General features: G+C 27.5%; 1 protein-coding gene across 4 annotated transcripts in view; it reads left to right on the forward strand.

Annotated features, from left to right (window-relative positions):
* Positions 1–24392, forward strand: part of LOC107436947 (potassium voltage-gated channel protein Shaw) — a 295041-nt gene that overhangs the window by 80755 nt on the left and 189894 nt on the right. For 2 of the 4 annotated variants that reach the window (XR_011636124.2, XM_071177434.2), the window contains exon 2: positions 3167–3288. The exons of the other annotated variants lie outside the window; for them this stretch is intronic. The gene's annotated coding sequence lies outside the window, so the exon portion shown is untranslated. The remainder of the gene's footprint in view (positions 1–3166; positions 3289–24392) is intronic. 4 annotated transcript variants of the gene reach the window in all.

The raw sequence follows: 24392 nt of genomic DNA on the forward strand, positions 1-24392 counted from the left end.
TTTAACTATTTTTTTCTGAGAAATTTCAAAGAGTGTGCTGGAGTTATTTATGAAATATGGTAGTTTCCTTTAACGAAGTTTCACAGAACTTCAGGTTCTTTACCTGAAAATTTTAATATTTACTACGAAGTTTCTACCCTTATTAACAGTGCAGCACCTGCTCCAAATATTTAATTACATTTGCATATTACTAATAGGAGATTAAGTTTTGCTCCCTTGATACCAAGTAATTAAATTCTTTTTTTCCTCACGTAACTCCATCAAAAAATAATATTCGTGTTTAAAATAGTTTAAAATAAAAGCATCTGCTTAAAATAAAATTGAGATTTCAGGATGTTACAAATATTTTGTATAGCTTAAATATTCATTTCTTTTAAAGCACATATAGTTCAACCCACTGTACGAAATGAATTTATGATAAGAAATATATGAAACACATTAAACAGTAAATGTCAAAAACAACAGCTGAAGCTGATAAAAGATTAAAAATGTCTTGAAACAATTTGGAAAGAAAGTAAACAGAGAATTACAGCAATTGAGAAGGAATCAAAACTGAAAAACAGAGTAAGAAATTATTAAAGAATAAAAGTTTTAATTCTGTTACAAGAAAATTTTGTTTCTGCTGCAAATTTCTTGAAAGTTTTTAAAACAAAATGTGATATATTACGAAATGTTTTGGTACAAACAAAACTATATCTTTGAAATATATTAGCTTAGCACTGCAGTTAATCAAATTAGTCAAATTACATTAGTTAGTGCACCATGAATATTTGATGTTAAGAGACTTGAAAAAAGACGATTGAGTAATAAATACATTTAAAACAGTTGAAAACTTTTACATCATTTTTAGATTGCATAAGACTCAGCTGACAGGAAAAATACTCGAGTCATATGATAATCGAGTTGAAATTTTACTACGTTACTAGAAATAGTTAAATTTAAATGAAGTTCAAAAAATAATTAACTATAATCTATTTTAGCATTGAAGTTTAGGAAACTAATCACACTATATAAGTTGGAGCACCTGGAATAAAGATTATAAAAATATTTAAGAAATATGAACAAGTGAAGAACTATGTACATTTAAAATGTTGGCAAACTTACCAGTCAGTGGTTAGAGAATTAGACTCCGATCCAGAGTGGCATGATTCTCGTCTATGTTATGACCCACCGAGTAAATGAAATAAATACGTGCTCACAAAGTCTATGGAATCGAAAGTCTTGTGGTCGGTTGCTGACCAGTGTCATGTATTCAGTGGTTTGAAGAATGTTTCCTTCTTCTTCACTTCTACGTCTATATTGAGGAAATGGCCTCATGAATGAGTGTTGCAGCCATTTACACCTGAGTTGTCTGAGCTAGGGAGTAGTTTCACCCTTACGGTTCTCTCTTATCAAACAAAAGGCGCACCTTCCTGCCTTAATTCACGAAAGGACAATAGCTGGCTAGCTTCGTTTGTCCAAAGGTCATTAGAAAAAACAATTTCGCCTTTTCATGGGGTTACACTTAACAATATAAGACACTCGTATTTATAAGAACATTATAACATTATAAGACGCAAGAAAAGTACTCGAGTCTTTAGAAAATGGTGTTGAAATTTTAAAGGGTTACAAGGAATTACTGGACCTGTATGAAATATAATACATTTTAGCATTGTAGTTAATGTAATTTCTCTCATTACAAAAGTTGGAGAACCTTGATTAAAAATAGAATAAAGGATACTAAAAAATTTCTAAAAAATATGAAAAATTAAGAAATACATTTATATAAAATATTGCAAACTTTTTCGATATTTTTATGCTGTAACGGGTAAAACTGACAAAGAAAGTACTGGAGTCATTCGCTAATCGAGTTGAAATTTTGCAGAGTTACAAGAAATAACTCGACTTAGATGCATTGTCGTTTAAACGCTTATTGTCACTGGAATTTTAAATTATAATCAAAGCATTGTTATCGGTATATTTACCTTTTTCCAACGGAGTAAGATAGTACGTGCATGATACGTATGATAGTACGTATGATAGAACCATCAGTTGTACCAGCCGTAAGCAAAGGTTTAGCATATTTACAAAATGGCCCGGAGTTATCACTTTTAGCATTAATGGAAAACAGTAAAAGTGACGAAAGAGTTTCTGAAATGAGTGATAACTTATTTATTCGCATATATTTATAAAAAATTTAAAAAATAGATTTAAATTGAAATAGGGAAGTAAATTAAATTACAACAAAAGAGACAATGTGGAACTTCCTTAAGTGACGCCCTGTATGCATTCATGTTGGATCTTTTGTGTCATTAACTATTTTAAAGAGCAAAAAGTTTTATTCGTGTCGTAAATATACATTTTGAAAACGAAGTGCATAATATCGAAGACATAGATACAATATATAAATAGAAAAACAATTTATATGCCTAAATTTAACGGACACGAATAAAACTATTGTAATAAAACACAAAAAAATTAGAAAAATAATACACAACATAATAAACATGAGCTAAAATCTATTGAACTCATATTTGGGGAGTAAGGTGGTCTTCCTGCGCTTTAAAAGAGCAAGGAAAGTGTGAGTTCCTTTAGCTCTTAGTTAGGGAAGTTAATTTTCATACATACCATTTAATTCCCTTTTTAGCACAATGCTTAACATAAAATAATAAATTAACTGGTGTGCAAATAAAAATATTTAGTTTTAAATGCGTGCAAAGTGCCTCTCATTACTTTGTATGCGCAAGCAGTTTTCAAGGAAACTTGGGATTTTTTTTCGTCTCGCTCAAAATACTGTAGTGAATTTATAGAATCCCTCAAATTATGTCGGTCAATTTATGCAGATTGGCTGTAGATAAGCATTATTTTTAGCAGTGTCGGTGAAAGATAATTTAAAATTGGATTATTCATTTTTTATAACTCAAAACATAATATTTAAGTAAGATTTCACTCCGAAAGTTATGTAAAATGTCATATTTTATTTATTTATTTTGAAAGAAAAACAAACGAATAAAATTACTTATGGTTCACAGTGAGAAAAACTTAACTTACTTTTTGAATACCAAACATTTTTCGTTGTAAGTTAATGTTCTTGTTATTTGTAGTGCCATTATTATATTGCGAAGTGATTACATTTTAAAATGATAATTTTAAGATGTTTTAACAATATTATTTTTTCTCATTTTAGGTATGAAAATTTGAATTCTTGTGTTTTCTAAAAAGTTGTCATGGATATTAATCATAAATATATATTTGGTAGAAATATCAAACTATTTCATTGGCCATATTTTATGGATATTTCCTTGCACGGTAAGTTGAAGTTATGCAGCTAACTTATATAAGTATTTGCTTTATAAGTACATATCTTTTGAAATAGCAGTTAAATAATTCAGCTTTAATTAATATTATAAAAATTAGTTAAAAATATAAACTATTTTTTTAATTGTATTATTAAACGTATATCTAAAATTAAACTTAATCAATCAATCATAAATTAAATCACGATGTTTGGCATAGTTAATAATGTTTTATTTTATCAGTTATTCGATGCATGCCCATTTATTTTTATTCATAGCAATACGTATCTAAGAATGGATAATCAGGTTATTCGGATTCAAATATAGTTTTTTTCTGCTAAACGTTCGTAAATTAATTTCATTCCGGAACATTTAGTTCATTTAAGCCAGCATTAGAGTTAAATACTAAAAACAGAAATAAAAATATATCCTAATTACGAAGGCGTGGTCCTTGTTTCTTCAGAGTCCCTCGTGCTAAACTTTCATTTGAGGGCATTTCCCCCTTGATGTACTTATTTCCGTGAAGAATAAGGCCCTATGGGAACCCTCTTTCGAAAAAATTTAATTTGTCTTAACTGATTTATTTTGTTTCCAAACGAGATAAGTCAACCTTTATTCTCTAGAGATTTTAGATGTTTTTAGAAAATGAAATGAACTCAATAAACAAGAACTGTTTCGTTAAGCATAAAACATTTTATTAGTTTATTACAGTTACCTTTATGGTCGATATTTAATGAACTATTTCAATTTTAGTAATGGTTTTTGGTTTTATTTTTAAGATATTTCTTCCTTTCAATGGCAAATGAAATCGTTTAACAATTTACATTCTATGCGTTGATATTTTCTATCAAGTGTACTGTAAACATCCCTGAATCAAATTACGCTGTAAAATATCGGCACTTTGGTTTCATCATCTGTAAAATACATTTTACCGTAAACTCTATTTGATAAATAAAAGATATTATATAGTAATTTTTACATTTATATTTATTTAATTAGAGTTATTTATTTATTTTACAATAATTATTACTGAAAAAATACGGTATATCAGATTTTTTGTTTCGTTATATGTTTCGGTAAAAACGGATATTTCTGAAAAAAAGCGCCAGTACTTTGAGTGCCGGTACTTTTTTCCGCACTTTGATCCAGAGTTTTTATCAGTGAATGTTGAAATCAGCACTCAAATTTTGAAAAAAATAATACAGACTTGAGAGTAGTCTTCAGTAAATCTTTATGCAACAAAAATTTCTTCAGCGAAAAAATTTCTAAGTTATGCGAAACCTGATAATCCAATATTAACTAAATTTTTATGTCTAGAGTATTTTTGAATAATTTAACATTAGTTATAAACAGCAATATGTCTGTAATAGTATTTGTATATTGGTGTATGAAAGATTACAGATTTCATCATTATTTTTTTTTTTTAATAATAGGAGAATCTATTGTTCATGAAAAGGATTTTATCTTTGGTAATCTCATCATGATACCTGAAATCATGGCATAAAAACTATTTATTCGGTTAAATTTACTTTCAATTTGAATTCTTTACTAACAGTTTTGTAATAAGAACTGTAATTTTGAAAACCAGAATTTCCGGTAAACCATTATCAATGAAAGGAAAAATTACCAAATGAATAGTTTATATACCATATATTTTGGCTTTTATTACCAGAAAGCTGTTTTTTGCTTACCAGAAATGTGATTACCATATAGAAATTGTACCCGGATTTTTTTCTTCTTGAAAGCTATACTTCACTCTGCGATAACTTGATACTGTTCAAATCTAAGTGACTAGAAGATTGTTACATGAAATACACCAGAAAATATTCCTTTCAGAAAAAAAAAGTATGTCAGATGCAATTTGATACTGTAGAAAGAAATATGTTAAATAAAATTTGTATATAACAACCAATAAATTAAACGCAAAGTAACGTATTTTACCTAGATGTCATTTATCTCATAATAACAAATATATTCTTAAAAATTTAATTTTTACGAATCTTTTTAAATAAATATTAATTGAATATGTTGTTGATTTTTTTATATAAAGGCAAAACTGCAAGATAGAGTAAAAAAAATATGATCCTGAATTTGGTTTACTATGGACTTTTACGGTTCTTTTAACTATATGCAATAATGTCATAAATTCTATCATAAAACAAAAATATTATTCTTTCCTATATTTGTTTTCATAAACTTTTAAAGTAGTTTTTGAAACTTGTATTAAAATGATATATCTTAATAGCTTTTTTATTTAATAGCTGCGTAAATGTTCATGCTTCAAAAGTATTTGAGCCATTAAATTTTCTTTTGATAAATTTTCTTAGCAGAATTAAAACCTTTTAGCAGTAATTAAGTTTTGAGGGCAAAATATTGAACAATAAACAAGCGCTTACTTTTAAAATTTTACTAAACTCATTTTTTGGAATACATAAATTAAGGACATATTTTATTTTCAGCAAACACAAAAAACTAAATGCACTTTTAATGCCCTTGTTTAAAAAGTGTTCTTTAAACCTGTATAATTCTTGCAATTATATTTATTAGCTTAAGAGGTTCAGAGAGAAATTATTTTTGTCAGCGCGCATCTGAACTTTGCTAAAATATTGGACTAAATGAATTAGAACCTTTGAAAAAAAAAGATGAAAGCAGATTGTAGTTTTCTGTTATTTTACGCACAAAACTTAAAGTTATTTAACTGATACTTTGAAACCGTGTAATATTCACATATTTAATCATTCATTCTAAGGAAAATTTTTCATCTTATTTGATTTTATATGATTATTTCCTGGAGAAAAGATTTTAGTAATATTTCTTATTTCTTATTAGAGATACATCTCTAATTTTAATATCTCGAATTTAATTATTAATTATTAAATTTATTATTTTTAAAGTGATAAATAAACTCTGCGGCAATATTTTCATTACGATTTCACCTTCTCTTTGAGGGAAAATGCAAAAAAACTGATTTGACTAAAAGAAATGAATTATTGCACAAAAAGACGATAAAAAATGGCTTCAAAATATTTTCTTTAAATAAAAACTTTCCTAAGAATTATTCTGCTTTAATCTGTTGCCTGACGAATAATGCAAAAAGGCCATTTTTTCTTTTAAAGAAATATTTGCTGTCTTTCATTAATAACATGTAAAAGAAATAGACTAAAATATCAATTACTCATAGGAATGACACAACATTTGTTGATTATTAAAATGTTAAAATAGTAAAGGTTTCTTAATAGCCCATGAAATCAGTTTTTAAATCATCGAAGTGCACTTTGTTAATAAACAAGAATTAATTTTAGTTTAACATTTGCCCTACTTTATTCTCCGACGAAAAGACGCGAATATATTGAAAATTCGATGTTAATATCAAAAATCAGACAGTGTCAAGTATGCTAGCAAAGCCATCTGAAAATATTTGCTTTCGCTAATACTTTCTTAATTGTTGGTATAATATTTCTTAATATTTTCAGCAAAAATTGCATAACAAATTTCCAAAGTGCCCCTCTCAAAAGTGCCTTAAAGTCCCTGACCAAATTATTGGACACACTATAAGCTTTATTGTTTTTACGGGACAGAAACCGGTTTGCACTTATTTACATTCGTGTAACAATTGCTTAAGTTATGCGATATATAATATAAATTCGTCAATTCGATAAATTAGACAATATATTATATAAATACCGAACATTGTTACCTCAAATATTTTATTATTATATTGTAATTATTAGATCAAATTATTTGACTCACTGTAGTTTTTTAATAAATACATACCTCGAAAAATAATAAATCTGTGTATTATTCCCTAATAATTAAGATTATACCTGGAATCTTATAGTGCGTTTAATTAGTAATTTGGTCAGAGACTGTATTTCACTTAGTTTAACATTTTCTGGAAGTTAATAGTCATAAATTTAAAACAAGAATATAAGTTAGTAACTATTTACTAACTTTAATATGTTTTTAATTCTTTAATATTTTCAATAGCGGTAATGTGAGTTTAGTGTATTATAAAAATCATTGTATTTGAATATAGTTTTACATTACAACTCTTGTTTATCAATAATGATTATTAGTCAATGTTTATTTTCAAAAAGATATATCACATTTTATATGTTTTAGAAAAATAACATTTTAATTTACTTATATATTTTCAAATAGTGTATAAAATTATACGATAATAATATAAATAACTATAAAGGGATTTTATATCATAATTAAAAAATATAAATCATATTAAAACACATATTAAGTAATATTAAATATTTTTAAATGTAATTTGATATAATTAAAGCTGGTATTGGTTTTTAAAAAAATATTTTTCTCATTCAAATTTCATTAATTTTATTATTTATTCAATTCAAAATAAAACTATGTGAATGGTGTTTTGGTACTTAAGTTCATATTTACCCTTTTCATTTCAGTTTCTTCAGAATTAGCTCTTAAAGTTTCCTTTTACACGAGCACTTGTAAGATTAATGCAGTTTTATCGCAATAAAATATTTTAAAATGCATCAGATATTATAGTTAATTTAGCTTAGTGCGTAAAATTAATACGTAAAATTTTTTTTTTCGTATTAATACGTACAAAATTTTATTATTTTCTATTTTTTTTATTTTCATGAATTATGATCATTAATATTTGTCTCCTATTGAAAGTCTGAGATTCCGGTAAAATATGTACCAACATGTACCAACAGGGTATCGGTGCATTTTGCCGTAAAATCTATTTTACAAGAACATGTTACGAAACATAAATTCTGATATACAGTAATTTTAACAGTAATAATTGCCATGAATGAGTCTAATTAATTAAATATAACTGTGGAAATTACGGTATAATATTTTAAAGTAAGAACGGATTTTACAGATGATGTACCCAAATTGCCTGAACTTCATGCCCTAATATGATTCAAAAATTTTTACAGGGTACAAATACGTGTGTTAGAAAGTAGTAGATAAAAAAATTCGTCAAGGATGGGAACTTTTCTTTTTTTTTAGGTCAAACTAGGTAAACACAGAAGAAAAAAAGAAAAGAAATCAAAACTGTTAAAATCGGTTTTTCCTTATTGACAGATTTCAATGCAACTGTAAAAAAATACAAGGAAAATAAAGCTAGGCAAATACAATCAACAATAAGAGCGAAATCAGCCTAAGACTTCACTAAAATCTATAAGTCGTTAACACTGCACCTGAGCCTTCATTATCTTACACGCAGAGTCTAGTGTTGAACAGTGACTCAAATGATTGGCTTCCATGTTCCCTTGCACCTCATTTACACGAGGACTGAAAACAGGCGTTTGAAAATAGTCTTCTGACGTCAGAGGTCTGGAAAGAAGTTTGTCGAATATATACCAATCATGAAGTTAAAAGCTGTAAGAACTCTGGAGTAATACATATCGGAATTGGGTGTTAAAAAACTCTAACAATTATGTGTTTTTCAAGTTAACACCGAATAGTTCATACACAATTTAAAAGATGAAGTTAAATCTAAACTCCAATAAAGGAGGGTGTTTAAACAAATACAAGGTGTATTTTCACCATACCCTTAATGAATTTTTTTCGTTAGTTTTAATGACGTTTGAAATCTGTCAGGTGATAGATATTTCCTGTTTACAATCGAGCAGGGAAGTTGAAGGTTTGATTTCGCCTTGCACGATGCTGAACATTTCATAGTTCAGTTTTCAGTTTTCAAAATTCATGTATGTTTTTAGTTGTGCAATGTGAAGATAATTATGATCTCATATGAAGATTTACATCTATTAATTATAATTAATATTTGTATAGCATTTAATTTCTATCCATTTTGGGTTTGATAAGACTAGTTCGAATTCATATTAACTCTCTCTATTTGATGTGTTTATGTTTGATTAACAAGCTAATTTTATTGTAAGAAAAATTGCTTGGATACACACATTCTGAATTAACGATTCTTACTCTAAATTGTATCGTAAAAATAACTTTATTGATTCTTACGTACATTATGTTTTAACTGTAATTATACATTTTAATAATATTGAATTGCAAATGTTATAATAATACTGAATTACTACTTTACATCATCAATCGCCTGAATTCCAGCCTGACTTAGAGCTGTCTTCACTTGACAATATTTGCCCAATTACAGTTTAATAGAATCGGAAGTGAAAATTCAGGCTTCTGCACCTCTTGTGACGTTACGTGCGCGATGTCAGGCCAAGTATAAATAGGAAGTAAAGTTTGTAGGACTTGGATATAGGTTTCATACTTTATACACTATAGGTTCTTAGTGATCCTTAATGTAGACTTTTTTTTCCAATTGCTACAAAATTGCTAATATCCCATCCAATTTTGTTTTTAAAATCACTTTCAGGCCCGTTAACAAAATATATATATATATATATATATATATATATATATATATATATATATATATATATATATATATATATATATATATATATATATATATATATATATATATATATATATATATATATATATATATATATATATATATATATATATATATATGCCATCAGCTCGTCTTGGTGTCCTGGAATCTTGTTCCATCCATATATACTCTGATTTCTTTGCTAACGACATGAGTTCCTCACCACTTCTTTATAACGAGGGAAAATGAATTTGACACTAGTTTGCCATTATCTACCACAGCAGGATATAACTTTTTATTTTTCACCTTTATTTTCCATTTTTCATTGGCAACTTTCAGTTTCACATTTCAAATCACCTTTGTTTCTTCTCATTCCCGTCTGGAAAGTCCTGAGGGCATATTTTTGAGCGATTGAAACATGTCCACTTTTTTATATATTTATATGTTTTGATGCCAATGGAGTTTTTGAATCAAATATATCTTTCCACTTCAGTTTCTTGAGATTATTTATTTATTCGTAACAAGTAGTTATACACAAGGCAGATAAAATTTTTACCTCATTAAGTAATCATTTACAATTGTTTTTTCAATTTGGAGAGGAAGAAAAATAACCATTAACTTTTTTATCAGTCATGAAATCGTACATTCAATTTTCTCAGTTTTGTACTTATAACCAGAAGTGAGAGTTGAGACGGAAGGCATTTGTGGTTTTTTTTCTCATTTTCTTAAAATAATACTGTTTAAAAAATTATTTTGATTTAATAATTAATTACATAACTAAGCATGTACGCATTTATGCTTTAGAATTAAAAAGAAAATTTAATATCATAAATACTTCTTGTATTAAAATAATGGATTATTAAAATGTAATACACATAAGTTTTTTTATAATTATCAAATACGTAACTATCAACAGAATACATAAATATAAATTATTTGATAGTTCCGTAACCACTGCTTTTAATATAGACTTTAAAAATGTCTTTCAAAAATAAAGTCAATGTAGTATGATCATAAAATGCCGCCAAATATTATTTCTGTATGAAGGAAACTGCCGTATCAGTTTTAAGGAACAGGGTAAAAATCATTCAAGCCAGTTTGATTGCGTTATGAAATTTGGAAATATTTCTAGAAATCGTTTTTCTTTTCTTCTCTGTTTAATTCAGCATTCTAAACTGTTGCTAATAGTCTTCTTCAGTTATAATTTGTTAGATTTCATTAGCATCTTTGTTTTGTTTGTTTATTTAAATAAATTTTGATATCCGAAATTAAAATTTTTTTTACATATCCCATTTTAAAGTCAATAAAAATCGATAATAAAGGAGATTATTGCTATGCACCCAGTTCATGAAACAAAAATAAACAACGTAAGGAAAGTACAAAAAAAATGGTACATGAACAAATAACCATCCTGAATAACTTTTGATCTAATCACTGGATACTCACGTTTTGAGACTCATCTTAATGGTTAGCTATTATTACTATTAATCTAACTCTGAGTTATCATAAGTAATACTATAACCAAAGAGCATTTAAACAAACTGCATAATTTTTCATATTAGCTGCCACTTTAATTTTATGTACAAAACCACAGTCGCAGAATTCTGTATCCAAAAAAAGGCAATTATATTACAAATATTTCATTTTACAAAGTTCACAAAAAAGTACCACACTGAATAACTTTCGATCTAGCAATTGGATCTTCACGTTTTAAAACCCGTTTCGACCCCTAATGTTAATTTTACTACTTGCGTAAAATTTTTAAAACGCATTGAAAACTTTTTCACACAGTTTTGAAATTTATTTATTAAACAATAATTCCATAAAGAAATAACTTTTTGTAAGCACCTATTTTTTTAATTATTTTATTTAATAATACTCGAAAAGATTTCGAATTGTAATGTATGCAATATTTTAGGTAATTTTTAAGAATGCAATTTTTCATAGCAAAATACAAAATTTAAGCGAAATTTGCCAAATAATTCATCGATCATCAAATTTTTACGTATACAACACGGTTACACTTGAAAACTAGCGACGGATTACAGGTTATAGTAATTTTTGAAACAGACAGCAGTTTTCAGTAACAACAACACTTTTGAAATAACTAATTTTTTTATTTTGTGGAATATTAAAAAAGCCTGATTTTAAACACGAGACATAATTAATAACATCACAAACGAAGAATTTTTTTCCAAGTGTCATTTTCAACACAAACTCTAACGTTCAACTCAACGCCGACGTGAAAAATAAAAGGTTTTGAAGCATTCTCTACTTCACCAACCAACAGTGGAGATTTATGATATTCTTCACAACACTACACAGACTTGAAGAAGGAAATTAGGAAGTTCAAGTGTTGAAAGGTCGGAAGCTCTGCTGTAAATAGATTTGACTTTCTCTCCACATAATAAACGGTATTCTGTTTTACATCTTAGAAGAAGACTTTTATGACCGAAGGTTCCTATTATATCACTCACTTCAAATTGCTGACCTCCTTCTTTTAATATTTCTAATTTCATAAAAAGCTTTTTTACGACTGAGACTCAAAATTATTAGAAGGATTAACGTGAAAATAGTCATTGTGAAAATTGATTTTTTTTTCAGAGTTTCCGATATTGACGAACGGTAGCGAGCTGTAGGTGTATTCTTTTACATAATTTAAACAAGAGAACATTAGTTTTTTAATTGTTTTATGTCAAAGTTGAAGCTTGTTGTGCCGCATAAATTGTTTAAGTGAACTTTATTGGTAGCAGAATTATATTTTTTATTGATCCTTCTAGTTCTTTAAAAAGCTTCGAATTAAAATCTGAATGATATATGAAGGCACATATTCTTTGAAAGTAGTATCTAATTATTAATTGAATGTTACATTTTGGTCATATATTCGTAGAGAGTATCTGAGCAATGATTAAAAGATACATTTAGTACTTTATACAATTTAAGGAATAAATAAATGCTTGTAAGCAATAATTTCCTTCTAAGCAATGTTCGAACTTTCAATCTCATCTTTGATTATTATTTTCATGCCAGATATGGCTGTGACATTCTGGTAAAGCAACACACAGCTGCCTATCCCAAAGATAGACGAGAAACTCCAACTTCTTCAACATTCTAACCCTAAGCTTTATTAATTTCCATCGCAAACGATAGCCTCGCTAGACATTGCGTCTGATGCAATGTAAATGATATTTGTTTGTTACCACTTATAGTTAAGGTTATTTTGGGAATGGATTCCTACTTTGTTTCTGGCCATAATTGCACAAAATAACACATTTTTGGTTGTCTTGCATACAATTAAATGTGTGACATTATACAATCCATCTGAATTGCACAAAATTCTAACTAACTCCAGTTTAGTAACTGGCGATATGATAAAATATCAACTCAATTAATAATTTAAAAGAATAAATTGATTGAAAAGCCGCTTTAGATTCAGAGAGGATGGTAACATTTTTAAAAAGTTCTAAGTCAGTTGAACCGGGTTCAAATCCGAGTGATGGCTGGTCGATATGAATTTCGCACCTGGATCGCATCGACCACAGTACTGACTTAAAATATCCTCAATTGTAGAGAGATCGTGGGTCAGAGTCCACTTGCGTATTTCGTGGTTTTCCTTTTCAGGTAACGCAAATGAGGATTAGTTCAATCATAAAGTCCACCACAAGGGCAAATTTCTCATACTACTTATAAATAGTTACTTAAGTTACAAAACATTTATTTGTTGAAATTACAGTTGGAAAAAACAAAATTTTTATTCAACTTGTTTTGGGTAGCAATAATGCCATACACTTTTTTATACAGCACTTGAAAATCATTCATACAATTCATACATACGCACGAAAGTTTTTTTTAAACGGCAGGTACTGAATTTATCGTTCTTCGCCTTGGAAGATAATGGAGATGTTGCTCATTTTGAGTTGCCTGATGAGCACCTTGTGACCAATCCAGCTATCACAGAAACCTGTTCATAGAGTGGGCCGCATTTACACATAACAGAGGACAAAGAGAAACATCCATGAACTCGCAACCATTGGCTTCACACTCAGGTACGCTAACCAATTAGCCCCCTGGCCGACCATGCTCACAAAAGTTCATACGTTAAAAAATATATCGATCCTTCTTCTTCGAAAAAAATTTAAACTCCATCTTTTTAAAGATTATGTATAAATTGCATAGAAAATTAAACAGATAGAAAAATAAACACATTAAAAAGTAAACAAAAATTATTTTTGCATAGTTTACTTTATATATTGGATTTTTAATATTCATTTAGATTTAAAAGGTTTATTTCCATGTACAAAACTTAAATATTCCATAAACTCCTTAATTTTGGATTAACAGGTGTTAATTATAGAACTAATTTTGAAATATAATTTATTGATTTCGAGAAATATCATTTATCCTTGCAAATTTGGTTTCACGAGGAAAAAAAATAATATTTTTGATGCAAATAACAAAGCTACAACTTTCATTTTTTAAAAATTAATACGTATTCACACACACAAAAAGTTATCCAGTAGCTGGTGGGAACAAATAAGTTTTACACCATATGTTTCTTTAACTAAATAAAGCAGTACTACACCCTTGAATCGTGATCTGCAATTCTACTACATTTCTTAGCAAAATATCATTTTTGGCATGAAATAAATGAGATGAAGCAATACAGAGCAATCATTATTTACTCCATCTATTATGCACGCAGCAAGAGCAGTTATGATCAAGATAAAATAAAGATCAGATCTTATCCTTTATTTGCTCATCTACAAAATGAATAACAATGCTGCTTGTAACTTTCTTTCTTTTGAGGAAGATTCTTTTGCGTCACCGTAAATCATTCAAAGATAAAATTTTAATCAAAGAATAAACAATGTTTAATATTTAACTAGTGTTTATGATTTGAATCAAACTAGTCGAATAAATTTTTTGATGCATTTAAAATAAATACTTGATCTTGCGCTAGTCGGATGTGGGGATTTTAAAATTAAAATTAGTTTTGCCTCTATAACTATATTTAACTATATATTTCGTTATAACTATAAATTTTTTCAGATGACATTTTTATTCTGTTTTTCTTATCGAGTTGCACAAGTATAAAAACGTTATATATATATATATATATATATATATATATATATATATATATATATATATATATATATATATATATATATATATATATATATATATATATATATATATATATATATATATATATATATATATATATATATATATATATATATATATATATATATATATATATATATATATATATATGTATAGTAGTAAAATGTTGTGAACAAACATAGGAGTAAGGGTAGGATATAAAATTGCGCAAATTTCATGTTTGGAAATGTCGTTGTGCGCAGCTAGGGACGCTTCCTCTATTATGACCTGTTCAGAAGTACACGAAAATAAATACATATACTAATTTCCGATATCAAAGGTGCAAAGGGTCACACGTTGGAAAATATGGACCTAATAAGAGGTTCATATTCTTAGTCGCTATATCTTAAGCTTTCAAGCGAAGAGAATGTAGGAAACGGTGGCTACTATTTAAAGTTTCGTTACTTTCTTGGCACTTGCATGTGCAGCCATGGTGGTTAGAGCATCCTATTAAGAACCCAGAGGACCTCGGTTCGAAACCTTCCAACATCAAACAAACATACATTTCTTTTCCACATTTTTCTGTCTTTATCACATTTGAAACTATGCATTTTGTTAAAAAAACGAGTATGTGCGCTGCTTAAATTTTGAAAACATGACTTTTTTTTCAAATTCGAATATATTTGTTACTGTGCTATACATTTTTGCACAATATTTGAGAAACCCTTTTTCACAGTGAAGTAGAAAAAAAGAGAAGCGCAGTGACGGAGAGTAATATTACGAACAAGTTACTGCGAGATGAAAGGCTTTCCGAAAGAAAGAAACGGGCTTGATTAAGATAATCATACAAAAAAAGTAGATATTGCGAGGTAGAATAGGTGTTGCAAGGGAAGGGGGAGATCGAGATATTGGATGTTGTCAAAATCGAAAGAAAACAGGGAAACAAGGGAATCGAAACAAGGGAATCTCGAAACAAGGGAAATAAGAATGAGGAAGCTAAATTATTAAAATTTTTCAAAATATGAAAAGATTACCAGAAATCTAGATCAATCGCTGTGAAGCCGAGATAAATGACTTAAGCAGAAGAAAACTCAAAACTGCGTTTAGAAATCCAGCGACTTCAGGCGACAACAGACTGTTTTAATTCTTGATCTTGAATGTTTAAATTTTTATGTTCTGTATTTTTTTCTGTATATGAACAATGAAGAAAATTCCTCATTATAGAACCGAAACTATAGTATGCGTGTTTAAAGGACATAATTTGGACTCTTTTCATGAAGAAATAAATTTAAATCTTTTGAATTTTTCTTATTTATTATTATTATTATTTTTTTTTTTGAAGAAAAATAATATAGCGTGCTTTGCATTCATCAAATGTATTTTGATGCAGAAAGAGATAAATAGCTGAAATTCTTTCAAATATATTTAAAAACCATGTTTATGATATTTCCGGGATCCTGCATGTTGACGTTCATAAGTTTTCCGCCTACGAGCTTAATAAATATTGTATTTAATATCAAGACACTGTTCTGTATTACTAAAATGAACATGTACAATCTCAAACTTTGATGTGTAGTAATTTTTTTAAAAATAATAATTTTAATTCCTTGATAATTATTCTGAAACCTGACATTTTCAATAAATAATATAAGTAAATAAAAAGTAAGAAGTTATGAATAAGGAATGCATCTCAATTTAAAGTCCACTCTGAATAATGAATCCTTATAATCGATCTATTTCTAGGTGAATGACATTTTTCAAAGAAATTTGACCTTGATGCCTATAAATTAATAGATTTTTTCCCCTTAAGAATATTATAATGTTTCTCAAATGAAACCATGACGAGTTGTGCATATTTCCATGGTTACTGAAAGGAAAAAGGCATAGTCTAATTGAGTTAGATATTTAAAAAAAAGCTTTTGAAAGAATATATAGGTATTTCTGTCAACAGCATTGCGTGTTAAATGGTGTGATAAGTCTACATGTAGAACTCACGGCTTTCAATCTTCTTAACAAAGATCGTAATGACATTTTTGTTTAATGTGTCTTTTTCGGGGAAGAAAAAGAAAATGGTTAAAGGAAAATATTTTGTTTTAAGGTAACATATATGGCATATTTTTTTTTATTGGCATATTTTTTTTTAAAAGAAAATCTTCAGACTCCCAAAAAATACATCTTACTTTACCAAACAAATATTATAATATTATGTTTGGTAAGCAGAGGTTTTAAAATTAAAAATTTCAGGTTATGTTTTAAAATTTATAATTTTTTTCCAAATTATGGGCGAACTTTAGCTTAAAAACTACAGATTTTTCATGCCATGCTTACAGCTCCACAACAAATTGTAATGCCTAAATTGAAAAATAATGCTTCCCTTATCTTGACCAATAATTTGATTACTTGCATTTAAAACTAAATTTTAAAATCATTTTTTAAAAAAAGCAATGAAATAGAACTAAATATACATTGTTCAAAATTGAATTTTAAAGAAAACTTCTTAATATTCTTAATTAGAGTTTTATAAAAACAACAAATTCACACTTCGACCTTAGGTTTCCGTTCAAAAAACAAAATTTACACGCAAAATTTGTCAGAATTTTAAAATTAGTTTTTTTTAAATGTAAGTTAGCGTTTGCAATGTATGTTTTTTGCAATGCATGCATGTTTTTTGTAATGAAACAATTTTCTCAAAATCAACTTTCGGAAAATGCATTTAAAATGCAGGAAACTCCTGAAATGTAAGAAAATACTGTCAGCAGGAAATTAATAATTTCTAAGAAAGAATTTTAGTTGTCTCAATACAATTTATTCAAAAAAATAAGGGTTAAAACACTCAAAGTGAAATAGAAATGTTTTAGTTTCGTTTAGTTTTGTTTCGTATGTGTTGAAACCCCATGTCATCACACCAGCTGTAGAGGCTCTACCAGTTGTAGAAATGGTACAACGTAGGCAGGTTTGAGGCGTTCACCACGGGGCCACCACACTCGTTAACGACTTCCATCATTGCCCAAATAACATCTAGATTCATCATTGAAGACAATTTGATTCTTTTATGTTGTAGTCCAATCCCATCAAAAATGACAGCACTCCAACAGAAGAACAGACACTGTACAGCAACGCACAACTCTTACAACTGCGGTGAGATAGTATAAGGTGCCATTGTATACGACTCACAATCAACTCTAATATTGATCCACGGCCTCCATGAGAGACCAAATATGCGATAGCGCCATCCTTCAGCCAGATGTATTGCCACTCATATCAGGGTTCTGAGGAGCCATATTTCAGCAAAATAATGCTCGGCCACACACTGCAAGTGTGTCACAGGAATGCCTCTGCTAAATCACTTCCCTTGCCTGGCCTGCTCAACCTCCAGATCTGTAACTGAACGAGCATACCTGATACGTCAAGTTTAGTAGTAGTTTGCTTTAGAGTTGTTTTGATAGCAACTATAGAACTAGATGTTACTGGAAGGACTGCATAAACGACTTCGCAAGATGTCTGACCATATCGCATCCAGCTTTTGCTCTAGAAGTGGCACAAGAGGGCACTAAAGCCTTCATTCATTAGTATTTTTTCTTCTTATGAATTATCATTTAGCATTAATTTTTTAATCATTTATTTATATCAATGATGTGATTACGTTTGTAAAATTTTGTTTCATTCCGAACAACTCTTTCTAGGTCCACTAGTTTTTATATCAATAAAAATATACTTGTAGATTTTTTATTTAACATATTTATAAGTTTGAAATTATGCTGAGTACAAATGGAAATGGTACAAATTGGTCTGCTGAATGAATTTTTAAAAATATTTCTAAGAATTATTATTTATTACGTTTTGTTCATAGATTCGTACAGTGTAAAAAATTCCGTTGTTTAGAATGATTGTTGTATTTCCCGTAAGAACAAAATATGAGTTCTGTGTATATCAGTAAAAATTAATTTTAAGCATTATAATCATATTAAAACAATGTTTAACTTGATATTATACTTTTTCAAACAAGAATTTATTTATTCCATGGTGTTTGATTTTTTTTGTGGGAAAATTTTGATAATTTTTCGAGTTTTTATAACTGCAAAAAAAAAAAAAGCAAAAATAGAACTTAATTTTTTTCTTTATTTTCTTTCTCATTAATTAGGATCTCATTAAAGGTACATTAAAACTCATTTCGGCTATTAATTTTTTTTTTCAAAGATGGACATTTTTTTTAAACAGGAAAGAAAAATCATTCTAAATATTGAAGTCATTGAAAAGAATTTAAATTACAAAATGTAATCAGAATTCATTATTTCTTCCTAAGCATAGATACATTTTTAAAAATAAATTTGTGCTGAATTTTTTTTAGTGATAATGTTTTTATGGTATCTCTGTGGGTTGTTAATTTTTTGAAGCCATATGATATTTAGTGATGTTTTTTCTTTATTCTTAATTTAAGTTGTGAAAATTATTTCCTTAACTTATTATGCGTAAAAGTAGAAAAAAACAATAAAAAATGAGATTATTAAGTAAGTACCGATAATCAAACATCAGTCTTGCAAAAAAAGACTCATTATGTGTTTAAAATGCTTTTTGCTTGATTATATTTAAAAAAAATATTCAGGAAAGTAATCTGCAAATAAATTGCGTAAATATGGTATTTTTTTTAAAGTGTAAATAGATTTTTAATTGAAAGTTTGAAGTCTATTTGTTAATATTTTTATTGTAACCTTTGTTCAAGCCATTTATATAGCAATTGTAAAATATTGTACATTATGTAACTTAAGATTCATAAATTTTTTTTTGCTTTCATTACATTTTAATCATTATATTTTAATTAGGAAATAACTGCATTAATTAGTTAATATTTATTATAAAGGAAAAACCCACTCTATAATACTAATAAAATGAATTGAAATTTATCAAAACAAATTTAGAATTTAAACAATTAAAGTTTTAAAAAAAACTCTACACAGATATAAGTTAAACAATGCTTAATCCTTTTATAAGCTTTAAATAATTATTATACGTTTTATTAGAAAAATATTGTTACGCAACAAATCTTCTTTTGAATTTTTTAAAATTTCAAGCTAAATCCTTAAATCGAAATCTCGCTGTCCCATATGCGTTTTTAGCTACCGTGTACAGATTATTTATTACATTTAACGTATAAAAAATGCGAAATATGTACTTAAATAGCAAATAAACATATTAATAATGTTCAAAATAAATAAATAAATAGTGATAAATATTGTCTTTAATTTTAATAATTTTTTCATTGTTGATTAATATTCACTTGATATAATATTTTATTTCTTATATTATTTGGACATTAACTAACCACTTTATTCTTAGAAATAAAATCGCAGTTTAACCTATAAACAAAAGGCATTATTTAATTTTTATAATACATGCAATATATTAATGAATTAATTTAAATTTGTATTTATATTAAACATTGTAAGATTATTTTATTAAGAAAATTTGCGGATAATAATAATTTAATTATATGAAAATGATTTTAAATCAAACAGTGCAAGAAAATCCTGCTCAAACTACGATATTAAGTACCAAAATTTTGAGTGCATCTTTCGTAAAATCAGTTTTACTGTAAAACCTATTTTATTGTAAAATCCATTTTTACCTTAAAATATCACACCATGATTTATACCGTAATATTTATTTAATTTAGAGTGTTCAATGATTTTACGGTAACTATTATTGTAAAAATTACGGTATATCATTGTTCATTAGCATATTCCTATAAAAATAGATTTTACAGTACAAAGTCCCGGCAGCTTGACTGCCGGTACTTTTTACAGAAAATTGATCCGGAAATTTTGCAGTGTATTTCCTTCTAAACTACCTTCAACAATTGTCAAAAATGCCACCAATTAAAGGAATTATGAAACATTATAATTCTGTGAAGCTTTCAATTACACAAATTACTGTCAGACGAAACTTAATAAATTGCTATCTCATTTCTCTGTATGATTTCTTATATACGTTATAATTATGACACCTATGCTCATTTATAAAATATAATTTTAAAAGATTTTAAATTTTTTTTGTTGCTTACTTTAACCAGTCTGTAGTGAATTAAATATTTGCGCCATTAACAGATCGCTTTGAATGTTACTGATTAATTTATCCCTGTTAGAATATTGATTAGAGGATCGAGTTTTAATTACAAAATGCTTGTAAATTTTCAAACTCTTGGAATGAAAAGATGCTGTGATTAAATTGTCATTATTCACCCAGACAGATTTAATTCTCCATTTTCTTTAATTAGTGCGGAAAATTATGTGACTTGTGGAAAAGTTTAGTAACATTAACTTCCAATTAATTTTGCTTCAGTTATCTTAATTATATACTGCTGAATAGAAATTAAATATTTTTCAGTCCAACTAATACAATAAAGGGTATAAGAAAATAATTATCTTCAAAAATTTGAATACGGCTCTTTTAAAAAAAAAAAATATTATTATCAACTTTCATTTCCCATTTTAGCAAAAGCGAATGATAGAGAAACTAGGACTAATAGTTTTATTTGTTGTAGACATAATAATGTATTGTTCTTACATTTGGGTGAAGTGTTATATGTTTTGTAGAAGTAATGGTTATCAATTTCGAAGCAATTATTTAGTTATGGGTTGATTAAAATAAAAATTTTCATCCGAAATATTAACCTTAAGACTCGCGACAAGAAAGACACGCTGCTGACTATGAAGTTCTTTAAATTGTTTTCACTTAGATAATTTTCAATTATAAATATATTAAATGTTAAACAAGCTGATTTTAAAACTCTAAAAAACTAATATTGCACTATTACTAAACAGAAAAACATTTTTGGATCAAATTACTGTCAAAAGTACTAGCATTTAGAGTGTTGGAACATTTGACCATTAAATTTATTTTCACCGCAATGTGTTACAGAACGAAAAATTTGATGTACTGTAATTTTACGGGATTTTACGGATAAGGGAATTACGGGATAAGGGGTTTTACGGATAAGGCACCCTACACAGAGAAAAAAAACGTAATTCTAGCAATGAAAAATATACGGCATTTAAGCCATTCACTTTATTACTTTTGCAATTACATGATGACTGTTCAGTGAAAATTCTGGTTTTCAAAATTATAATCCTTAAGGCCTCACATTGAGTATAAAATACTGAACAGATAAGTAAATTTTACCGAATAAATGATTTTTATGCCATGCTCTAAGGTGTCATGATAAAATTATCAAATTTTACCACAGTTACTAAATTTTAAGACATATTATAAAACAATACTTTGTTGTTAATTTTTTGAAACATTGCTACCAAAGCGCTTTGGTAAAAATTGCCGAACTTTTTGGTGCTCTCATATAGAAGGAAACACAGTAAATTGTATCAAATCCGAGTAGTTTTAATTACAGTTTTTTTCGTAGTATAAGTGCTGGTACTTTACACAGTAATTTGATCCGGAATTTTTTCATTGTAGTCGACACATGTTTTCAATTGCGTTCAGACCTTCTATTTTAATTTCTTTAATAACAAAGTAAGAAACATTTAAATGTGAAATATTTTTCACTCTAATACATTCAAAATTATTATTATTTTAATTATCAGTAAACTAAGGAAACAGAATTTCCAACACCTGATTTTTCTCCGATGATGACTACTATTCTATAAATTATCATTTCACATTTGACGGAGATTTAATCTGTGAATTTTATGATTTTTTTTCAAATTTAAAACACTATTTACAGATAAAAATTTAGATTGCTTTGTTAGTGAAAATTACGGACTCAGTTGTCGTCTTTGGGGTTAAAAAAATTAAGTATGCTAATTAAGTAAATCTCAATAATATTAAAATAAAACCCACTTCTTTCTCAATGAAAACGTATTTTCTCTTTGCATTCCAATTTACTATCCAATCAAAACCTTAAAAGATTGCGCGTCATTGCAAAAGCTAAAATATTGCATTAAAACACGAAATTGCTTAATAAATTAAAAATACAACAGTATGAGTAATTTTATTTGATCCCTTATGCATTTTAAATAAAACGTTAAATAATTTCTATTATTATTTAAATTTTGGTTAATGTAAGACTTTATTCTATAAATATTGCCTTCAAATGTCTTCATTAAAAATTTTAAAACAGAAAAACTTCGAAAGAAACATGTCAATTACAAAAGAAGCAAAATTTGTATTTTTTTATTTCGTTTATTCATTAATAATTGTGGCTAAATAATAAAACAGTACTTAAAGTAGTGCTGGAAATGGTATGTGGACAGTGCACTATGATAACGTTTGCAGCAATAAACCAAAATATCGTAAAAACTTTTTGAAAACTTAATACTTTGCTAAGTTTTAATATATATTAAAAAAAGAAAAATGTGGAAAACACACGACTACTGGGTGAAATGACTCACCTTGAAAGAAATTTGGTTCAATTTAACAACATTTTTAAAGTTTTAGATACATTTTTAAACCTTTGACACAGGTGAGACACCAATGACACTTTTATATATATTTTCTCAACTGATTCTCTCATTATAAGCAAAATTTAAATTTGGTATTTTTTAACTGAACTTATAGAAAATTGGCAAAAAATATCTAAAAAATCTGTTATATTATCGAAATTATATTTGTACTAAAATATAAAATCCAAAAAATGCAGTTTGAATTTTTTTCCATTCATATTCAAAAATTTATCAACAATTGAGTTTGTAAATTAAATAAATTTCAATGATCAATAACTGTTTCCCTTAAATCTAAATAACTGCAAATTTTGGAGAAATTTTTTTTTGAATGTGTGATTTTACCTATGAATCAGACAAAGTGACAAGTGTTTCATAGCCAGACATCATTAAAATACTACAGATAGTATTTTTCACCTATTTTAACCTGATTTAATACTAAATAATGAAAAATATTTTTAATGAAAATTAACATCAAAAGGTAAAGGACGTTATGCTTCAACGTTGTAGACGTTGTCAATTTTTCAGGGAGTTAAACTGCAGAGGTTCGAAGTTCTTAGTCACAAAAATTTTCTGAAAATTAAGATAAATAGCGCAATTCAAAAAGAATAACAGAAAACGTCTTTGAGAATCATACAGAATGGTTTAGTCCCTGTACTATGCAATTTAACTGAAATGAATAGCTATACATATTTTCCTGACTCTTCAATAACCTCATAAATTTCTCAACATTTCCTGGGAAATTTGCCTGACGCATAAATATCTCTTCTAAAAAAATAATTTTTTTTCGTTTTTAACACAAAGCTATTATCGATTCTTGTTTTATGCGTTTTATCACATGTATTGATTAAGCAAATTATAGCTGTGCCATTTGTGTCACATCAGACACCAACATTGATTAATTTATATCATGAGACAGTATCGATTTCTTGAGTGAGGCTTAATTACTAATGCTTTTAATATTTACAGCTACATAAAAAAGGGAGTATCGTTGTAGTCTGTGGTAAAAAGTTTTATTCATTTTTTTAAAAAAATATATTATCCTTTTTACCAAACGTTTACTTACACTGAGAGTACACGTGGAAAAAATTACCTTGCTGTATGGGGAAGTTTTAGAGTGAATAAATATTCTTAAAGAAATGCATAGATTAGACTTTTTAGAATACATAGAACTGTAAAAAAATTGAAGAT

The sequence above is a fragment of the Parasteatoda tepidariorum genome, chromosome 2 (genome assembly GCF_982258835.1).
Source record: "Parasteatoda tepidariorum strain Cologne lab strain chromosome 2, Ptep-v5.0, whole genome shotgun sequence".
In the NCBI taxonomy this organism is placed as follows: Eukaryota; Metazoa; Arthropoda; class Arachnida; order Araneae; family Theridiidae; genus Parasteatoda; species Parasteatoda tepidariorum.